The sequence below is a fragment of the Mandrillus leucophaeus genome, unplaced genomic scaffold (genome assembly GCF_000951045.1).
Source record: "Mandrillus leucophaeus isolate KB7577 unplaced genomic scaffold, Mleu.le_1.0 Scaffold393, whole genome shotgun sequence".
Lineage (NCBI taxonomy): Eukaryota > Metazoa > Chordata > Mammalia > Primates > Cercopithecidae > Mandrillus > Mandrillus leucophaeus.
Genome location: NW_012104176.1, coordinates 2,554,787 through 2,560,517, shown reverse-complemented (window position 1 = coordinate 2,560,517; position 5,731 = coordinate 2,554,787). Strand labels below are relative to the sequence as shown.

General features: G+C 45.2%; 1 protein-coding gene across 1 annotated transcript in view; it reads right to left on the bottom strand.

Moving 5' to 3' along the window:
* ADGRA3 (adhesion G protein-coupled receptor A3) overlaps positions 1-5,725 on the bottom strand; it is a 176,486-nt gene extending 170,761 nt beyond the window's left edge. The window contains exon 1 of the mRNA XM_011991308.1: positions 5,646-5,725. The gene's annotated coding sequence lies outside the window, so the exon portion shown is untranslated. The remainder of the gene's footprint in view (positions 1-5,645) is intronic.
* Between the last annotated feature and the right edge of the window lie 6 nt (positions 5,726-5,731).

The window sequence follows — 5,731 nt, the reverse complement described above, 5'->3', positions numbered from 1 at the left end:
AAGTTGCAGTGAGCCGAGATCATCCCACCGCACTCCAGCCTGGGCAACAGGGCAAGACTCCATCTCAAAAAAAAAAAAAAAAGCATGCAGTTCACGCAGCAGCATCTTCACTTAGCACCTTCCCCAACAGTCTCCACCTGGCAACCTTCAATTAACCCCAAAGGGCCTTGATCCCCCATATGGTCCATGTTCCATGGGACAAGATGGAGACTCAGGTGTTCCTCATAGATAAGAAACGACTTCCCGGGTGGGCCACTCCCAGGCTCCCAGGCTCCCTAGCTTGGAACTCCAAACCACATTCAGATGCGTCATCTGCCATACAGTCATTCTCAGGCTGTGATTCAGTTATTCCTATTTGGTGCATTGACTACACATGTGGAGAATGAGCTTCCCTGCTGCCATCAAAAGCCAAACCCTTCATCTGTGCTCCCATCCCACTTCTCTTTTCAGGCCACCCAACCTGGCTTATTCACCTGTGATACGTGGACACTGCTCATGGAGGGCACCAGACTCCGGGACATCAAATCCAGTGCTGTCTATTCCTTTGTCTTTCTGGCCTAATCTCTCAACATGTCAACTGGAAAGGCCATTCCAGCCTTAACACGTAAACTCCTCTTAGCTTCCGGGATGAGATTCTCCCCTGGTGCTCCCCACAGCCTCTGCAGAGGCTCCTTCTCAGACTCCTGTTCATGTTCCTCCATGTTCCAGTGTGGTTCTGCCTGGGCCACCTCCTCTCCCCTCTGTGCACTCTCTCCTAACTGACCCCAACCAGGCCTGTGTTTGAAATACCACATACGGGCAAATGGTTCCAAAAGCTCTATTCGCCCAATACAGTCCACTATTCGCCCAATACAGTCTCTCCACTTCAAGTGGGCCAGCCACCACCTGCCACCCTTCCTCCCGAATGCCATCTCCCCACTCAATCCAATCCTTCCCCTCCTTTAGGCCATGCTCAAGTCCTAACTTCTCTAGGAAAATAAAATACCTTCCAATGACTCCCTAGCCACACTGATCTCTCCCGTCTGGGCTTCCTGAAGCACTGAAACAGTCTCCAGCACAGGATTTATTACTTAATGAGGGATAGTCTTTTAATGGTTCCCTAAATGTCTGCTTCCTATTGTGCAAATCCGTCCTCCCAACTAGATGTAAGCTTCTGAACAATACAAGCATTTCTTTCCTTGGTACTGAGCAACACAGGCGATGTCCAAAATAATTATTAGTTCTTTGATAACAAACATGAAAAACCAAAACTCTACACACTATTTTAGTGTGTTAGTCTGAGAAAAACCTGGAAGTTATCTGACAAATTACAAATAATTTTTGTATATATTTTTATTTGTCTAGAATCACCATGTAGCATCACGAGGAACCCACATTTAAAAAGGCAGTGACAAATTCGTAAAACTTTCTATCAAATGAAATTCTCAGAACTTTCAAAACTTACATTATTGAGCAAGATTTAATATAAATCACAGAAATACAGTAAATAAGTATATTTTCAACGAAAACATTAAACGCAGGTAAATTTTTGTTCAATTTGTGTGTTATAATAACAGAAGCAGTTTAATCCCTCAATACAAAAGTCTACCTGAGACATGGGGAACACACAGTTAAGCCGAGGATTTCTGCCAGACCTTTCTTTAAGCATAGCTACAGAAACAAGTGCTGCTCATCAATACTGTTGAAGGGTCTGACTTTCAGGCTACAATGAAGACCAGTTCATCCACTAAACAGAAATAGCTTTATTTTTCATGATTAAAAAAAATAAATGCTATCCCACCTTTGCGATTCTCCCAGTTCCCATCAGTTAATTTTCCTCTCTGTGGCCACACCACAACTCAGCTGAAAACGCCTTGCCACACCTAAGTGATAAAGGCTCAAACCAGGGAGCCTGGCCTTTCTCAGCTTGGCCCCTCCAGACTCCTCTCTGACCACACTGGGCACTAAACACTTACCTTTGACATTCCAGCAACACCAACTGCACAGCAGCATAACCAGATACTGTCCTCTCCAAACCCGTGAGCAGTCCCCCACTGGTCCTCTCCAAACCCATGGGGTCCCCCACTTCCAACCCCATCATTTCCTCCCCGTGTCCCCTCACCGTTTTCTTCACAGTTATCTTTTTCTTTCTTATTGCAACCTTCGCCTCCTGGGTACAAGCAATTCTCCTGCCTTAGCCTTCCTAGTAGCTGGGATTACAGGTGCAAGCCACCACGCCCGGCTAATATTTGTATTTTTAGTAGAGATGGGGTTTCTGTCATGTTGGTCAGGCTGGTCTTGACCTCCTGGGCTCAAGTGTTCTGCCCATCTCAGCCTCCCAAAGTACTGGGATTACAGGTGTGAGCCACTGCGCCCGCCCCAGAGTCCTCTTGCCAGAATTGGTTCAGGATCCCCAATCCCACTAGGATTGAGGGAGAAGGCGGCCTTGGTTGCCCTCCTCTGGGTTTCTTTTGCTACATGTGCACCCTGGTAATAGAGCATTGACCATACTGTTCTGAGACTTAGTCATGAATCTTTCTCCCCAAATAACTGTAAGTTCCTGGAGAAGAAAGACCATGTTTTTATTTGTATTCTGTCGTGAGCTGCACAGTGTCTCAAATAAAGAAATGTCCAAGTCCTAACCTTTTAACGTGACCTTATTTGTAAACAGGTTCTTTGCAGATGTATTTAATTAAAGGATCTCGGGATGAGATCATCCTGGACCTAGGGTGGACCCTAAATTCAATGACTGGTATCCTTAAAAGAGAAAGGAGAGGACCTGAGACACACAGACACACAGGGAGAAGGCCAGGGGAAGACAGATGCAGAGACAGAAGTGATGCTGCCCCAAGCCAAGGGAAACCAGAGGATGAAAGAAGCAAGCATGAATTATTCCTGAAGTCCTCAGAGACAGCATGGCCCTGCTAATACAGTTTGGACTTATGGCCTCCAGAGAGAAAAAATGTGTTGTTTCAAGCCACCAAGTCCATAGTAATCTGCAGTAGCCCTAGGTACTAACACACAGTCCAAACTTCAACACGCTACCTACTACCTAGGGGCCGCTCAACAAAAACTGTGCTCAACTAAGATGAAGGCAAGGCAAGGAATGAGAAAGCATCTGAACTGCAATCTGGGTTCAGCATCTGGGACGTGGACTCAGATGCTACTCTACTATGAGAATTCTGGTGAGTCCCTTACCTACAGTAACTCTAACTCTTTCCCCAGTAAAATGACGAAACTGGCCCACAAGACCCCTCTACGGGGGACTCATATACCTTGAACCCTCTTCAGCCAGAATAACTCCTCATTTTTTTTTTTTTTTTTTGAGAGGGAGTTTCGTTCTTGTTAACCAGGCTGGAGCGCAATGATGCCTTCTCATCTCACTGCAAACTCTGCCTCCCGGGTTCAAGCAATTCTTCTGCCTCAGCCTCCCAAGCATCTGGGATTACAGGCGCCCGCCACCACGCTCAGCTAATTTTTTGTATTTTTAGTAGAGACGGGGTTTTCATCTTGTTGGCCAGGCTGGTCTCTAACTCCTGACCTCAGATGATCCACCCACCTCCACCTCTCAAAGTGCTAGGATTACAGGTGTGAGCCACCACGACCCGCAGAACAGCTTTAATTGATCCTTAATAGTATCTTCTTCCCACTCACTAAATTAATTTTATTTTCTTCTTTTTTTTGGCTCAGAGTCTCACTCTGTCACACAGGTTGGAGTGCAGTGGTGCAATCTCGGCTAACTGCAATCTCCACCTCTCGGGTTCAAGTGATTCTCCTGCCTCAGCCTCCCAAGTAGCTGGAATGACAGGCACATACCACCACACCTGGCTAATTTTTGTATTTTTAGTAGAGACAGGGTTTCGTCACGTTGGCCAGGCTGGTCTTGAACTCCTGACCTCAAGTGATCTACCCGCTTTGGCCTCACAAAGTGCCAGGATTACAGGTGTAAGTCACCATGCCCAACCTTAATTTTATTTTCATCTAAAAAGCTTTCAGGCAAAAAAAAAAAAAAAACTGGATTAAAATGACATTTCGTACTTATATTTTAACCAGTTCATAAAAATGTAGTAAAATAGTTTAATCGATAATATGCTGAAAATCAATTTACCACCATATCCCCTATTTTTTTCTGCAAAGCAACATTAGCAATTTACTAGTAGTTGACCCAATCCAGCTGGAATTGTTGACACTTTTAGGTCAGAAAAACTGCACCTAAACATGAGTCAACGTAAATGCCACTAACTGACCCCAAACCTAAATGTTTATAACACAACTGCATGATGACTAATTTTTGCAGAGTAACAAAGAAAATCTCCTCCAACATTGGAATTTTCTCCACTTGCACTGTAATTGAAGTCCCATACCGAAAATTTCCACTTCAAAGAATCTGGCTAAGAAATACATAAATATAACTGCTGCCACCACCAAATGGTAACGTGTTAGTAAAGGAGTCAAACAAAACAAAAACTATTTCACCCATCTTCAGGCCTCCATAAACAGACACATAGACACAGTTTTCATGGTTGAATGTTTCCTAATTCAAAAAATGGAAATGAAGGGTAAACAAAGGTGTTAGTAATGAAATGTATACCTGGCCTACCTGTATATACTCCTGCTGAATTTGGGTTACATTTAAAATGATACTTTAAGTGTTTTCATAGATCATGCTGCGGCCCTTGCATTCATGTTTGTATAGTGGCTGCCTTGATTCTTTTTTTAGGAAACCAACCAAAACAACATAAAGGAACCCCGAGCCAAGGGACTCACATTTCAGTTGAACAAAATACCCATGAGAAACACTTAGACTCAAAACTTTCCAAACCAATTCATCCTTCTGAAAACAAACTCGACAGTCACTGGGGCCAACTGTTCAGCTAGAATTGGCAGAACTACGTTTGCAAAACTGAACCGTGAATCCCAGCACAAGTGAGTTACCAAACTTTTTTCCTTCCAGGTGGAAACTCAATCCGAAAATCAAAAATCCCTCGAGTTGGAAGGCTCAATAAACCCACAGTATTCAATTCCAAAGTTTCTGGCTTTTAAATATGAGCCCCCACAGACACGAAAACGGGACTGCAAGGTACATAAACAGATGGATCTGAAATGTTTCCAGCCCTTAATAACAACTCTATCTTAAAAAGTGTTCTTTAACTGTAATAAAACTAAGATAGCAAAAGGCAAAGGAAGCGTCTTGGGGTTTCGGCTCGCACACAGTCCTTGTGTTTTGTAAACTCTACCACGTAAGTGTAACTTAATTTGCAAAGAAGCAGAAGGACTGGCGCTTGTAATCAAGCATTGTGTTTTCTGGAAGCCCAAGCCCAGGATGAATGAGCTTTAACTCTGTCGACTGCGTGTTTACTTGCATCCTCACGTGGCACACTGCACAGCCCAAAAGCGCTGCGCCCGGGACAGCGCGGGGCGCGCTAGAGAACCCGAAAACTTTACTTTGCAAACTAGTGGAGCTGAGAGGCAGCTCAGACGCAGATTCGCTTGCCTTTCCCTGAACTGCACCCATGCCAAGCACACGAGGTCTTTCCTAGCACCACCCCCTATCTACAGCTCCACACAAAGGCGCGTGGGTGCCGGCAGGACCCCTCTCCAAAGTTGAGCGGAGAGGTAAGAAAAAGCCGAGCGGCACAGGACCGGGCGTCCCGGGAAATACTCACAGGGTGACCGTGCGGTTGGGCAGAGTATCTGGGGGCAGGACCTGCGCGAGCTCCAGGCTGCTACACACCACCTTGCCCTCGGCGGC